The 17,295-nt window shown below is 40.3% G+C and overlaps 1 protein-coding gene across 2 annotated transcripts in view; it reads right to left on the reverse strand.

Moving 5' to 3' along the window:
* The window catches only part of LOC138168073 (RIMS-binding protein 2-like), a 490,664-nt gene that overhangs the window by 451,285 nt on the left and 22,084 nt on the right, over window positions 1–17,295 (reverse strand). The window lies entirely within an intron of this gene.

Here is a 17,295-nt window from a genome sequence, read left to right on the forward strand (position 1 = left end):
AAGAGAGAGAGAGAGAGAGAGAGAGAGAGAGAGAGAGAGAGAGAGAGAATCATCAGCCATGCAGCAGGGAGCTAAGCCTATGAGATGGCAGTGTTCAGACGCTCGCAGACACACGAGGACAGGGACACGCACGCACACACACACATACATACATACACATACGCATGCACGCATCGCATACACACACACACACACACACACACACACACACAAAGATGGCTATCCTCATCTCCCCCACTCTCTTTTCACGTAGATTAGTCCTGACATTATGACTAGGACTTTGGACAGGGACATAAAGACCCGGGCAGCTCTTAGCCACGCAGGGCTCTCTTACAGGGTCTGGAACTGGGGTTTTTTTGAGGGGGAAAGAAGAGTGTGGGGAGGGAGATATAACTATTGGACTTCTGTGTAATAACATCCCAGGATCTTCCCCACAGGGGACTAGGAATGCACTACTGGGAGTCAATGTTGTGATACTATTCTGCTTCTCCTGCCACCCAATGCCCCACTCCATACAATAGAAAGATGAAATACTCAAACGCCCTAGGAATTAAGAGATTACTTGGATCATCCCAAGCTGTCACTGTCCTCACTCTCTCACTCTCCCTCCCTCTAGCCCTTGCTATATAATCATACTATATATGTGCACACATAGAATCTATATAGTCATATTATATGTATATACACACATGTATATGTATGTACAGACATATATGTATGGCGACAGACAGACATGTCTACCACCCCCAAAAGTTCTGGTTCCAACTCTCCAGCAACAGGGAAAAAGTAGCTTGGGGAATGGTTTAAAAAGAATCTCAAAAAGTTCTGAAGGACATGTGCCCAGGCCCCCTCCCTTCCTTTCCTAGCAGTACAATACCTTTAGCTGTTATTTGACGACATTTGTTTAACTAATCTAAGAGATGGCCACAGGAGAAGCCTCAAAGTGCTTATATGCCCTGGCTGGGGCTCCAAGTGAGACTATTAAAAAGTAATTGCCCATATGATAACACAAAGGTGGGTTAAGTGAAGTCTTCGGCTATCTGCCAGGACTTGGGGGTGGGGGAAGAGGGAATGCAGCTTCAGGGGGCTCTCCTGTTTCTTCTCATATTCTGGATGCTTTGGAAAACACAATGAGCTTGGTGGTGAAACATGAGCCGAGAGCTACCGACCACACCTGTCCAGCTATTATTGCATCTATGTCTACCCTCAATTAGCTGGTAGAAACTAAAAGATAAAAATGAGAAAGGAAATTCTCTCCAGACATAGCTCTTCCGTCATCCCGGTGCTGGACATGAAAGAGAATCTCACATGCCAAGACTGACTTTTCACTCCCAGAATGGAGGCATGGGAGTGAAGACAAGCCTGGGGAACGTTGCAGGTGCTTCTATAGGGTAATTGATATCTAAGGCTTCGTCTGGAAAGGATGTTAGCACTCATCTCTTCTCACCCCTTCATTTGACAGATGAGAAAACTGAGGCTCAGAGAGTTTGAATGATTCACCGAAGTCTCACAAGAAGGTAAGCAACAGAGTCAGAGCTAGAGGCTGATGTGAACTCCCAACTCAGGATTCTTTACCTGAAAGTATACAGGTGAGGTGGTGGTTGTTATTGTCCTTTGTTCTCAAGGAGCACCGTGACAGAAAGAAGGCAATGCCATGACTTGGGTTTAAGTGAGGCAGGGCTGTGCAAAGCGACCAGCCTCACTTTCTCCTCCAGAGCCCAGTGGTGAGATATAACTCAGGACAACTGGAGATGGCCCCCATCTAGATGAGGAAACTGAGACCCAAGGAGGATAAGTCTTGCTTAACATCTCACATTGAGTAAATGTGTAGCAAGCAGGACTAACTAGAAAGATTTGTGAAAGGGGATGCAGAGGGCATCTAGCCCAACCCCTACCTGACCAAGATTCCCCTCTATCCATCATCCTCTCTGAATTATTTTTATAGGCTCATGGGCTGGAAAGGAACTCAGAGGTCATCTAGACCATCTCCCAGCTGTACTCCAGAATCCCCTCCACTGGGACGTCCCTGATAGGTAATTCTTCAGGTCTTCCTCTGGATGTCCAGTGAGGGGGAGCAGAATGCTTCCCAAGGGACTGTCTCCACTTATGGACACTTCTAATTGCTAGGAGGGTTTTTCTTACTTTGAACCTAAATTGTCCCTTTATTACTTCTACCCATTGTTCCTAATTCTGCCCTCTTGGACCAAGAAGATCATATCATATAACAATCTTTCACATATTTGAGGACTGAAGCCATGTCCTCCCTGAGTCTTTTTTATTTTTAATAAATATTTTATTTAAATTTTTATTCAACATTTTATTTATTTAAAAACTATTTTAATGACAAGTTTAATAAATTTTTATTAAGAAATATACCATATTTGCAATGTAATATATAGATATGGTTAATAAATATATTATTGTAAATAACCATAACTAACACATACAGAGGGTTTTAAGGTTTATAAAGCACTTTACATGCTATTTTATTTGATCTTCTCAACAACCCCTTGAGGGAAGTGCTATTATTATCCCCATTTTACAGAGAGGAAACTAAGCTGAGAGAAGTTAAGTTATTTACCAAAGGCAACATAATTAGTATCTAAAGCAGAATTTGAACTCAGGTCTTCCTGACTATAAGTCCAACCCTTTATCTACTGCACTACCTAGCTGTCTTTGTTCAATAGATTTCCATCAAACATTATCTCAATTATTTTTTCAACCTGTTTGTCATCAGCTGATCACTCTCCAACTTATCAATATCCTGCCTTAAGTACAGTGCCCAGAACTGAATGCAATCCTGCATTCTGACCAGGCAGAATACACTGATGCCATCACCTCCCCAGTCCTGAATATAAGGCTTCTCTTAATGGTGCCAATGACAGTTGCCACATTACACTGTTGAATTCTCTTGACCTTGGGATTCAATAAAGTTCCAGATCTTTTCCATTCATACTACTGCCTTGCCTAGTCAAACTTCCACTATCCTCTATTTGTGAAGTTGGATGTTTTTGGATCCCAAGTTAAGAATTTTAAGTGTATCTCCATTTGATTTGTTCTTATTATTTTAGCCCAACATTCTAGCTGTCAAAGTTATTTCATTATCTAACCTTTTATAGCTCTTCCTACAAACTCTGAGTCATCTGAAAATTTGAAAATCATTCAATCTACACCTTGATCCAAATTATCAGGGAATAAAAGTTGAAATAGCACAGGGTCAAATACAGATCTTTGGGACACTCCCCTAGAGAACATCTAAGTTGACATCAAAGTATTAAGGGATACATACATCAGTTCAGTCTTTTTCACTTGTGTCAGACTTCATGACCCCATTTGTGGCTTTCTTGGCAAAGACACTGGAGTGGTTTGACATTTCCTTCTCTAGCTCATTCTATAGATGATGGAACTGAGGCAGGCAGGGTTAAGTGACTTGTTCAGGCTCCCAGAGCTAGTAAGAGTTTAAGGCCAGATTTGAACTTGGGAACATGAATCTTCCTGGCTCCAAGTCCCACACTCATTCCACTGAACCACCTAGCACACACATACATGGTCTATCTGTCTGTCTGTCTGTCTGTCTATCTATCTATCTATCTATCTATCTATCTATCTATCTATCTATCTATCTATCTACCTGTCTGTCTGTCTTTCTGTCTATCTATCTCTCTCTATCTATCTATCTATCATCTATCTATCTACCTATCTACCTATCTGTCTATCTAGATATAGTATATATATCCTGTATATACATGACTACCAAATGTATTGAGATATGTGTATATGTGTGTGTGTGCATATAATATAAACATTCCCATATATCCCATGCGTGTGTGGGGAAAGACAGAAAGAGAAAGAGAAAAAGAGAGAGAGAGAGAGAGAAGAAAGAAGAGGGGGGTATAGTGAAAAGAGCACTAGTCTTGGAATTAGAAAGCCTTGAAATTTCACTTCTAATTATTATTAGATGTATGACCTTGGACAAATCACTTCCCCTCCCTAGGCCTCAGTTTCTTCATTTGAAAAATGAATGGTTGCACAAGATGGTCCAGAAGGTCCCTTTCAGCTCCAAATCCAGCACCCCCTGATCCTAAGCCTACTTTTTGAGTCCTAACATTCAACCAGGTCCAAATCCACCATATTGTACTACATTTAGTCCACCTGTCACCATCATCTCCATAAAGATCTCATGAAAGACTGTTTAAAAAAATCTAGGTAAATTAATTCAAGTCATTCCCCCAAACTACTATAGTAATACTGTCAAAGGAAATTACGTTGGTTTGGTATCAATCGCTACTGATGAACAGCTCTGTGTGTATGTCACTTCCTTTTCTAAATGTCCACCAACAATCCTTTTAATAATATAATATAGAATTTAGGCAGAAATTGAAGTTAAGCTTACTGGTCCGTGGTTTGATGACTCCACTCTTGTTTAAAATCAGGACACGTGGTTTGCCCTCTCTATATCATTGCCCCCAGTCTCAATGATCCCTTCAAAGATCATTGACATTGACTCAGCAATCACAAGTACCAGTTACTTTGGTAACCTGGGGTATAGGCAATCTCAATTTGGTGATCTGAAACTCATCAAGGACAGCAAAGCACTCCTTTACCATCCATCTACCAGTCATTTTTGTTGTCTTTTATAATTCAAAGGTCTGCTTCCTTGGCAGAAAAGAAAAGCAAAAGCAAAGTTGAGTATTTTTATCTTCTTTCCATTGTCCGTTATCATTGTCATGCCAATCCAAATCCTACCAATTCTCTGATTATTCTCTTTTTTCCAACATTTTTTGTCTCTTGGTCAATCAAGTAAATATTTTGATAATGATGCCCTTTGACAGATGACAAGCATAATACCAGGGGCATAGTTTGATTCCTGTTTCATACCCTCCCACCCTCACTAACTAAAGTTTTCTTGTGTATTCTCACATTTTATTAAAGGACTTTATCTAGATCTCTACTTCTCTCCCTTTATACCCAACTTGTACCACATTTATCCAAGTATATGCCATACATAAGAGGCAGCTTGATGTAGTGGTAAGGCAGCTAGCTTCAGCACCAGAAGACCTGAGGTCAGACCCCATCTCTAACATGTAGTGGCCATGTGATGCTAAGCAAGTCCTTCATCAGCTTGGTGTTCTAATCAATCCTGTAAGACCCTAAATATTGGAGAAGATGCTGACTTACTTGGGTAGAAGGAATATACCAATGAAATCACACACCTAGTACCAATCTCCTGTGTTATACACATACCCTTCCAAATATAGATGGTGAATAGAACACTGGACAAAGTCAGGAAGACCTGATTTTGAATTTTGTCTCAAACACTCCCTAACTGTGTGAGGGTCATACACACTGACTGCTTCAGTTTTCTCTCTGTGAAGTAATAACAGTACCTACCTCCAAGAGTTGTTGTGAGGAGACAATAGAATCAAATATTACTGAACAACAAACATTTTTAAAACTCTTTGTAAACCTTAAAGAGATTTATAAATACTAGCTATTGTCATTATTATTATTATTAAGTACAGGAACTGAATTATTTTTAATCTGCGTATCCCCAGTACTAGCATCGGTGGTATGGATAGAAATCTTGAAACACTATATAGTCTCTGAAAAATTGATAATGGGCTCCACCCAGAGGACAATAGAGAGGCTTAAGGAGAATCTGAGCAGGCTACAACACATATGATAAATAAGGAATCATGAAGGAAAGCAGGGATGGAATCCTCTGTTCTCAGAGAAGTGTATGAGCATAAAAGGTGGGGTAGTCATTAACGTGAGCAGGCAATAATCAATGAACAATCAGCCTATGTGTTCTATCAGCATCCTTGTGGTGCCATTGGGTCAACCCACTCTGGTGGATTTATGGAAGGATAGGAACAAGATTAGGCATAACAGAAGGGTATATTTGGCTTATATTCAACATCATGGGCCCCATCAGTGAGTTCACAGATCCATTGCAATATTAGGGTTTCCTGAGTGCTTAGGAAAGTTCCTTTTCACATAGCAGATGCCTAATAAATGTTTATTGAATGAATGAGTGACCCTCTCCTAACACAGAAAAAAAGAGTATTAGATTTGGAATCAAAGAAGCTGGGTTCAAAAACCTAGGTCTATCATTTACAACCTGTGGGACCTTGACAAGTCAGTTTCCTTATCTTTAAAATGAGGTGGTTGGATTAACAGAAAACCCAGACTTCATAGTAACCATGAACAGTGATAGAGAGGAAATAAACTAGAATTAGACCTCCCCCTCACACCCACCACAATCACCACAAGAATTGGCCATTTCTTTGGAAAAGGCCATGCAGTGTTTTTTTTTTTTAAGCAATTGAGGTTAAGTAACTTGCTCAAGGTTACCCGGCCAGTTATTTCTGGGTGTGGTGCTAAGTATCTGAGCCCAGATTTGATCCCAGGTTATCCCGACTCTGGGGCCGATGCTCTTACTCACTGTGCTACCTGGCTGCCCCCAAGCAGTGTTTTAAAATGTCTCCTTGCCCCTGATTTCCCCCCAAAGACACTATTGATTTATGTAGCAACTGTGCAGATTGATACACACCCAAAGCCAAAGGTTCTAAGAAATCAGGCAAGGACAAAGTAAGCAGACTTTTTTAAAGGACACCAAGTGCTCCTTCTAGGCTACTGTAGTTTACCTTGATAGATACACCATGACCATCAACAAGGTTTGGTTATCTCTACATGATACAAAGGATTCCTGCTTCAGGGAAGGATAGGATTAAATAGCCTCTGAGATCCTTTGAACTCTAAGATTCCATGACTCTATAGTTCTATGAATTTTCAGTCCCATTTCCAGAGTATTATCAAATGAGATGGAAGGCATTTTGCAAGTCTTGAAGTACATTATTGTACTATATTGTATTATAACATATTAACACTAGTTATTATAACAATAATCTTCATAATAATTATTATTATGATTATTAACAAAAATAAATGACATAGGGTCATAGCTCTAGAGCTGGAAGGACCTCAGAAACTCCATTAGTCAACCCTCTCATTTTCAGATGAAGAAACTGAGACCCAACAATTGAGTTTCAAGTCCTTAACTAAGGACCAGATTCTTTGCTAAGCACTAAGGATTCAAAGAAAGACAAGAATCTTTGCCTCCAAAAGCTTGCATTCTAATGAGGAAGACAATATACAAACAGCTATGTACAAACAAGCTATTTACAGGATAAATCGGAGGTAAGCCTACAAGGAAGGCATTATTAACGTTAAAGGGAATTTGTCCAAGGCCACACAGCTAGTAAATGATGGAGCTAGGATTTGAAACCTAGGTCCATCCAATCAATAGGATTGGGGTGGCCCAGAGAGCTTAAATCACTTATAGGATGGTATCTAGGGCCCTTCAGAGGTTACCTAGTCCAGCTCCCTAATTTTTACAGATGAGGAAACTGAGGCCCATGGAGGAAAAATAACTTCCACATCACACAGCTAGTAAATGGTAGAGCTGGAATTTGAACCAGGGTCCTCTCAATCAATAGGTGCTGAGGAGGATCATGAAAGTTAAGTACTCATAGGCCCATAGCTCTAGAACTGGAAGTGACATCAGAATCTATCTAGATCAGTTCATTTTACAGATGAGGAAACCAAGACCCAGGGAGGTAAAGAGCCCAAGGTCCCAGAACCTGGATATGAACCCAGGTCTTCTGACTCCAGGACCAGTGTTCTTTCTGCCATGCCACCTTTTTTTCTGCTTTAAGGATCGCAGAGCCCTTTGCACAAATGTCCTCATCGGATCCTCCCAATAATCCTGTGAAGCAGGTGCTATTACTATCTCCATTTTACTGATGAGAAAACTGAAACAGAGGAATGGAGTGACATCCTGAGCATCACACAGCTATTAAACTTCAGAGATGTCCTTCAAACCCAATTCTTCCAGACTCCAAGTCCAACACTATCTACAATACAAAGCTCAATGGTACATTCTCTAGGGAAAATCAGTCTATCAATAAACATTTATTAAGTGCCTACTATATGCCAAGTGCTGTACTAAGTTCTATGAAGACAAAAAGAGGTAAGAGAAGTGCTTGGCCTCAAGGAGCTTTCAATCTAATGGAAAGGGAGCAATAAATCCATTCCTTTAGCCAGATGGGAAAAATACATTCCAGAGTAGATAAAGGATTTGCCTCAAGTCACCTGAAATTCCCACATTGGAAGTACCATCCTGCCCCTGTGGACCCCACTCTGATCAGATGGTTCTTCTCAGAACCTCCATTAAGAAGGGTGCCCAAGTCAGTTATCTCTTCATTTCCTATCAGGCTGCATTTAATCAGACCTTCTCTGTCATCAGTTAAAGCTGGCTCCATCATACCCTTGAGTATTAATTCACATTTATCTGGTATGATAGTTAACCAGTTGCTAAGTACTATGGGCTCTACCTCCTTGGAACCTCTCACATCTACCCCCTCTCATCTACTCCCATTGCTATCACCCAAATACAAGCCTTCATCATCACCTACCCAGGCTATTGCTGTAGCTTCCTAATGGATTTTCCTATTCTGTTCTCTCTTTTCCATCTCTCTGCCAAAATAATCTTCCTCAATCATACATGCTATCACATCAGGGGCAGCCACATGGCACAGTGAATAGAGCACCAGCCCTGGAATCAGGAGGAGTTCAAATCCAACCTCAGACATTTGACACTTACTAGTTGTGTGACATTGGGCAAGTCACTTAACTCCAATTGCCTTGCCTTCCCCCCCTCTAAAAAATGTCATCATATCAGCACCCTCCTCAAAAATCTCCAGTAGTTAGTTCCTTTTTGCCTTGCCAATAACGTTCTAACTCCCTTAGCCTGATATTCAAAGCTGTCTCATCACTGGTCATTACCCTATATTTCCAGCTGTATCTCCTCTGTGTATTTTACACTCTTATCAAATTGTATGACTTCTGCCCCACAAAACATGCTCTGCATTTCCCCCCTTCTCTTCCCATTGTTCATATGATCTGAAACATGACAAATACCTCCACCTCCAGACCTCACAAATATTTCATTTTTAAGTGTTGTTAATGTCCTTTGGTTTTACAATGGCATCATTTTCACATAAAACCCTCTCCCTACCCAATGAGCCCTCCCTCATTACATTTTATTTTGCAACTCTTTCATGGGTTTACCATTGCAATAGAGTCTATGTATGTGTCTTGCTCCCTTCCTAGACTGTTAACTCCTTGAGGGCAAGAATCATATCTTAAATGAATTATATACTGTGTTTCCCCGATAATAAGACACTGTCTTATTATTTTTTTTTGGACAGAAAAACACCAGAGGGCTTATTTTCAGGGGAGGGCTTATTTTAATGAACATTGACAGCAATTTTAATAAACAGGTAAATGTGAACAAAAAAATGTACCTTTATTCAATAAGCAAATCACTGGGGAAGAACAGGATGACGCGCTCACTGCTGCAGCTCTGATTGGATGCAGCTCAGAGCGCGGCGTGCATTTCACGGGGGGAGGGGGGGGACAGTGCATATAGAGGGTACCGTAATGTAGCGTGTAGCGCAGGGGATCACCTTCACTACAGTAGCAATCTCAATAGGGCTTATTTTCAGGGGAGGGCTTATTTTAGAGGAATCTTACACAGTAAGAGGAGGGCTTATTTTCGGGATAGGTCTTATTATCGGGGAAACACGGTATCTCTCCCAGTACCTAAAGAGTACAGTTCTCTGCACAGAGTAACCACTTAGTCAATGTTGGTTCAAGTTAGCCAAACTGTATGTAAAACAAAGGACATGTTCCTCCCCACCCCCTCCTTTCTCTCTCTTGGGCAGTCAGCATTAGGCAGCTAGGTGGTCCAGTGGAAAGAGTGACCTGGAGTCAGAAAGACCAGAGTTCAGCTCCAGACTTTGATATTTACTATTTGTGCAAACCTAGACTTAGCTTCTGTCTACCTACGTTTCCTTATGAGTAAAACAAAGTAATAACAGGACCTATGTCTCAGGACTATTGTGAGGAGAAAATGAGATAATATATGTATAAATAGCTTTGCAAACTTTAAAGTACTTTATAAATGCTAGATATAATTATTATTATTACTGCCTGGATAGGCTTAACTTTCTCAAACCTACCCTAGAGACTAAGGGAAATAGTCCCGACCATTTGATCCAAGAAGGATGTATAGTGCTTACTTGACACTGGAGAACGGGGAAGGAAAAATGGATAAATTAGAGTTCTCTATCCATCTTTTCAGCTTGTAGAGGATGATGGTGAGGGTAAGATCTATGCTGGGTAGGAACTGGGGGAAAGAGGTCTTCAGAATGAATTCATTCTGTCCCAACCCAGAATCAAGAACAGAGAATGGGAGAGAGACTCAGGGGCAAGAGGAAAAGGATATGTTCTGAGTCCTAAACAAGGTATGACTGCAGATGAGGGAGAGATTTCAGAGTAGAAGCACTCTGGTCTGATGTAAAGGGAAGCTCTGAAAGATTCCACTCACTATAAGAGAGCAAGTGCTTTTTTATATAGGAAAAAAAAGGCTAGCCATGCCACCTGCTGGAAGCTTCCCAGAATTGTGGGTGGAGTAACAGGAAGTCAAAGAACTCCAAGTAGAAATGGAATGGAGTAGTATAGAGACTCCTGGATTTGGAGTCAGAGAACCTGGGTGGAAATCCCAGCTCTATTTCTTATTGTCTATGTGGGCAAATCTTCACCTCTCTAGGTCTCATTTTCCTCACCTGCAAAATAAGTGAATTGGACCAGATGGTCTCTAAGGTCTAAGTTCTACTGGGGACTGCAGTAGTAGCCAGTAGGGTGAAGCACAAAGAGCCTTGGACCAGCAGTCAAGAAGAGTTTGGTTCAAACTCCACATCTGATGCTTATTAACTGGGCCATAGTCACTGAAGCATTCTAAATTTTAGTTTCCATTATTAAAAACAAGAATAATAATACATGGGTTACTTTATCTAATAAAAGTGTTGTCACAATCAAATATCTGTAATGGATCTTTCAAGCCTTAAACTGCTATAAAAATGTCAATTGTCTGACAATTTTTCCAATAAGACTCCATTCAATATATCACTACTGTAAAAACAACAACAACCACCGAGGGTATACAGGTGTCTGGGCAAGAGTTGTTCATTTGGACCACCACTGACTTTTCTTCGAATCCTTCTTTCAATTCAGTTTGTTTCTTTTTATCTACAAATAAGCACTGTCTTCTTTGAGCTTTGTGAACAGTGTGCTTGAAAGTGGAGCTGGTGACAACACACTGTATGGTATGATATAGATAAATTCCCAGAATTCTGGGGCAGGGGAAATAAGCCATAGAGTTGAGACATCCCCTCCAAAAGACACTTCATTCCTTTTACTCGTGACATGAGGCTCTGCTACTCTAACTCATGGGAGAAAAATTATAATAAACCAAGTCATTTTATAGGTAATGGTTTTTAGATTTATAAATTTAGAGCCAGAGGTCATCTATTCTACCCCTTCATTTTATTGGTGAGGAAACTGAGGTCCATAGAGGAGAAGTGACTTGGCTCAAAGTTACACAGGCAGGAAGCAGGAGAAACATATTCAGCTTTAGGTTTTATGACTTCAGAGTCAACATTCTTTACAACATTCATACAACCACTACTTCTAACTGCCAAGGAGGATGCCATCTCTGCCTCCTAACTTCCCTTTATTATTGTTGCTGTTGTTAATCAGTTATTTCAGTTGTCAAACTCTTTGTGACCCTATTTGGGGTTTTCTTGGCAAAAATATTGGAGTGGTTTTGTAATTTCCTTCTCCAGGTCATTTTACAGATGAGAAAACTGAGGCAAACTTAACCAAACATGGTTAAGTAAGTGACTTGTCCAGGATCACATAGTAAGTTTCTGAAGCCAGATTTGAACTCAGGAAGATGTGTCTTCCTGATCCCAAGCCCAGTCATCTATCAACTGAGTCACCTACCTAACCTTCCTAGCTTCCCTAGCTTCCTTCAAATCTCAGGTAAAGTCCCTTCTTCTACAAGAAGCCTCTTTCAATCCCCCAGAATGCTGGTTCCTTCCCTCTGTTGATTATCTCCAATAGCCTGTATATAGCTTGTTTGTTCATGACTGTTTGCATGTTCTCTTTCCCATTAGACAGTGAACTCCTTGAGAGTAAAGACTGTATCCTTCCTATCTTTGTATCCTTAGTAATTAACACTTTGACTCGGTGCTTAATAAATGGGTGATGTTGTTGCTGTTACTGAATAGGTGTCATGGTACAGTAGTAACAGAACCAAGTCTAAAGTTAGAGGACTCAGGTGCAAACTCCCACGTTGTCACTTGCTACCCGGGTGTCAAACTCTCTGGGTCTCATTTTCCTCATCCATAAGAAATGGTTGAACTAGGTAATCTCAAAGGTCCCTTTCAGCTCCAAATATATAATTCTATGAAACTAGAAATTCAAAATAGTTGGAAGGAGTCATCGGGTTCTGAAAAGATGAGTTTTTCCTGACAAGGGCAACTTCAGTTTAGAAACAAAAAAGAGACTCTTTGGATGCTTATTATATGTACCTTATGATCTCCTGACAGAGAAGTAACCTGCACAGCGGCATTACTATTAGTTTAACTGGGGCTATTCAGCTATTAAAGAATCCTATAAATAATTCACCATTTGTTTATCTAGCCCTAGATGTGATGAGTCTTGCCAGATGTCAAATATGCACCAGCTGCAAAGTTGCATAATTAACATTCAAAGAAATGGAGTTTTCCAATGCCACACAAAAGAAAAACAAAACTGGACCATTTCCACTGGGAAATGCAATCAAGGGAAACACCAACCGTGACCTTGATGCAATGGTGTTCTGAAGGTCAGACGAATGTTGCCATTGTCTTATGACTCATAATAGTCTTGAACTTTGGAGAGGCGGTGGGAGAAAAAGAGAAAGGTCATGGGGTGTAGAGGAAAAGACTGTTGAACCAGGAGGCAGAAAAACCTATTTTTTAAAAAAATTCCATTGCTAGTACTTATTAGTTGTATGACCATAGGCAATCAATCAGTCAACAAACATTTCCTAAATGCCTATGATGTACTAGGCAATGTGCTAAATTCTAGAGATTCAAAGAGAAAAATGAAACTGTGCTGCCCTCAAGGTGATTACATTCCATCATGGGAAACAACATGTATAAATAAATAAAAAGATATACAAAGTATGGGGGAGGTGGGAGTTAGTAATGCTGTTGGAAGAGTGTCACTGAAGCGCTGAAAATGGCAAACCACTCTAGCATTTTTTCCAAGAAAATCCCAAATGGGGTTACAAAGAGTTGAACACGATTAAAATGACTGAACAACATCAAGAAGCTCTCTCCTCCCAAAAAATGTATCACTGACACATTTTTAAGTTTAATCTGCATTATTCACATTTTCCCTATCATTTTTTTGAACTCTAGACAATCAGCCAAGCAATAAATCAAACCCCAGTTTGCAGTGTATTTCAATCTCGAGGCGTAAATGCTTATGTTGAAAATTTACCAATCAGCTCTTGTGAAACGGCTCAACTCAGTTCCAGCATAGCCCTGGAAGTGGAACATGAGCAAAGTTCTGAAAGTTGATTGAGGTACTAAGAGCTTGAGATGAGGAGGAGGTACTTTCCAGGCATGAGGGGACAGCCTTTGCAAAAGCCCATGGGTGGGTGATGGAATACCATGTATAAGGAACGTAGGACAGTTTGGCTGGACTTAGAATGCATGAAGACAAGTCACTTAGCCTCCACAAGGATAAAATAGATAACAATACCTGCATCATCTACACAAAGTTTTCATGAGGCTCAAATGAGATGTCTGTAAAGCACTTTGTAAATCTTAAAGCACTATATGAAAATAAGCTATCAGTAGTAGTAGTACTAGTAATAGTAGTAGTAGTAGTTATAGTAGTAGTAATAGTAATAGTAGTAGTAGTAGTAGTAGTACTAGTAATAGTAGTAGTAGTAGTTAGATGAGCCTGCTTCAAAATTTTTACAAAGCACAAGTAGATTCTCAGTGAATAAGCATAGACTAAGTACCTACTGCCTACCAGGCACTGTGTTAAGTACATATAACTCTTCTAAAAGTACAGGTTCAATCACATAGCTCCCTTACTCAAAAATCATTGGTTTCTCTCTGTTGCCTCTAGGATAAAATTGCCTCAGCTTGGCATTCAAAGCCCATTCTAATCTGGGCTGCATGTTCAGGAGGAGCAGTACCTCTGCTGTGAAGGATTGCTGAGCCCTTTTCAGGCATGCTCATCCACCTTTGGTGTCCACCTTCACCCAACTCCCACCTGGGGCACTAAGAAGCTGTAACATACATAGCAGTCACACCGTGGTAAAACTGTCTAAGCAGAGAGGCCAGACCAGGCTGACAGTAACTGACAGTGCTCAAACTCATCAGTGAATTAGGGGGGTGTCTAACCCAAGGATGTGAAGACTTCCCCTGGTGGAGGGGTAGATGAGAAGAGTCATTCCAATGGTCATGAAGGCGGCTGAAGCAAGTGCTGTGGAGCCTTAGAGGTTAGTCAGACATCAAAGACACCAAGGTCATCCACTGCATCTTGGGCTATCACCGATCATCCTGACTTTTGTCCTGCCACTGGATTTCAATGACTCAGGAAGACACAGCGAGGCTGGCAACTTCGGGTGGCTGTGCCTCACTACAATCCAATTCCCGTGCAAGTCAAGACATCACCCCGTGATGTCATTGGTGCTCTTCACCAATTAAGGACGAACAGCAACAAAAACAACAATAATTTGGCCACAGTCTCTACTACTTCAAGTTTGCTTAAAACTCCTCCCTTTCACATACTAGTTGAACCAACCTACTAGCCCAACTCTGAACCAAACAACTATTTCCAGAATTTTGAGGTTATGATTGATTTTTCCTTCCCCATAATCTCTTGTATCCAATAATTTACCAAATACTATTGATCCCAATTCTTCAAGATTTTTCTATCCCTCCTCTCTATTTCCACCACCAGCATCCTAGAATGTCATAGTACAAGGCCTAACTATTGCTGCTGTTTCTCTTTTGTTCTAGAAGAGGACCATGATGGAAGGTGATCAGTCAGGAAGGTGATGCCATGACTTGCAAGTGAATTGGATTGAAGTGAGGGAGAGCTCTGAGAAGTCATCAAACTCTCTCCTCCAGAGCCCTAACCAAAGAGTTTCCCAATGGGTTTTCCCATCTCTACTCTCTCTGCATTCAATTCTTCCTTCCTACTACTATCAGAATAATCCTTTGTAAACATCATACCTTTTCATACCATGACCCTACTTATAAATCTTTATGGTTTCCTGCTACCTACTGAGTAAAGTTCATATTCTTCTAGTATCTATTCTAGTATCTTTAGCATCTCTAGTATCTAGTATCTTTCTCTATTAGAATGTAAGTTCAATGAGAGAATGATTGCATTGTCAGCATAGAGCTTGGAACATAAAAAGTACTCAACAAATGCTTTTTCACTCATTCAGTCAGTCATTCAAGGCCCTACTAGACAGCCCAATGAGGGTAGAGACTATGACTTGTTTAAGTTTTATAACTCCTCTAATTCTACCCAAAAAAAGAGCTAAAACTATACACAGTCAGTTCTTAATACAGCAAAATGCCTAGTACATAGTAGGTACTTAATAAATGCTAGACTTTTCCATCTCACTTGTTGTTTCCCCATTAGAATGTGAGTTCTGTGAAAACAGGCATTGTCTTATTTTCCTATTTGTATCCCCAGCACTTAGCGCAATACATTGAATATAAATACTTAATAAATACTTCATTCATTCATTCAATCATCATGTCATGGAGGGGACTCTGAATTCTTAGACAAGATTGGGCAGGTACTCTTTGAGTCAACAGGGTGTAGTGGTAGACCACACTCAAGTCCTTTAACTTTTCTGAACCTGTTTCCTCACTTGTAATGGGGATAATAATACCTATATTTTGATTTTCAATTACATCCAACTCTTTGTGATCCTGTGGACCATAGAATGCCAACACTGTCCATGGAGTTTTCTTGGTAAAGATACCAGAGTGTTTTGCCATTTCCTTCTCCAGCTGATTTTACAGATGAGGAAAGTGAGATAAGCAAGGTTAAGTGACTTGTCCAGGGTCACACAGCTAATAAGTGTCTGAGTCTGGATTTGAACTCAGATCTTGACTCCAGGCCCAGTGCTCTATCCACCAAACCACCTAGCTGCCTCAAATACCTACACTATCTACTTCAGAGTCATGGTGAAATTTAAATGAGAGATTATACATAAAAATCTTTGCAACTTTGAAAGTGCCACATAAATGTAAGTTATCATCACAACTACCACCATCACTGAGTTGAAAAAGGTTTTAAGTGGGGGGGGGGGGGTGTCAATGGTGCACTGTCCAGGGTTCTGCTCATCTGGAAAGCAGCCTTGTGGATAGCAGGCTTCCTTTGGAGTCAGGAAAACCTGAGTTCAAGTCATACCTTTGACGTGTACTGGCTGCCTGACCCTGGGAAAGTCATTTCCCTAACTTCTCAGGGCTCCCAGTCAGTTCAGTCACTGAACAGTGACAATTACAACAACAAATTACAGACAAGGTCCTTGTCTGCATCTGTAGGAACTTGAGTATTGCACATTAATGAAAGCATAGCTCCAACCTTACTCCCCCAAAGACAAAGACAAAAGCACAGCTTAGCTAAATTCAAGGAGGTTCATCACCATGCCCCCATACAGTGATGAATTTTTTCTCCCAAGGCAACTCTAGAAAGCCATCTACTGAAGCTGTTTATGGGGAGCAACAGTGAAGGAATGTCTTCATCCCACACTAATGAAATCGGAGAGCCTTAAGGTATTAATGAATCAAATGCATTAGAAATCTTTTTTTGCAACAGATCATATAATACTGTAATTAATTATGATCATAATATTAGGTAACACAGTGGATAGAGTGATAGACCTAGAGACAGGAAGATGAATCTTCCTGAATTCAAATCTTCCCTCAGACACTTAGTAGCCATGTGACCCCAGGCAAGTCACTTAACCTTGTTTGCCTCAGTTTCCTCATCTGTAAAATGAGCTGGAGAGGAAATAGCAAACTACTCCAACCTTTCTACCAAGAAAACCCCAAATGGGGTCACAAAGAATCAAACACAACTGAATAACAACAAAATTAAATGTAATAAATTAATATTAAACATACTTAGTTACAATAATTAATTCTTAATATATGATTATAATTACAAACATAATTATATTTTGCTTAGGTTGAAGTTAAAATTGAGTGTGTATTTACTGAGTACAAAGCAAATGACAGCAAAGGGGGAGAAAGAGAGAGAGAGAGAGAGAGAGAGAGAGAGAGAGAGAGAGAG

This window comes from Petaurus breviceps, unplaced genomic scaffold (genome assembly GCF_028583685.1).
Source record: "Petaurus breviceps papuanus isolate PSGF00001 unplaced genomic scaffold, PetGlider_PUasm1.0 100, whole genome shotgun sequence".
Lineage (NCBI taxonomy): Eukaryota > Metazoa > Chordata > Mammalia > Diprotodontia > Petauridae > Petaurus > Petaurus breviceps.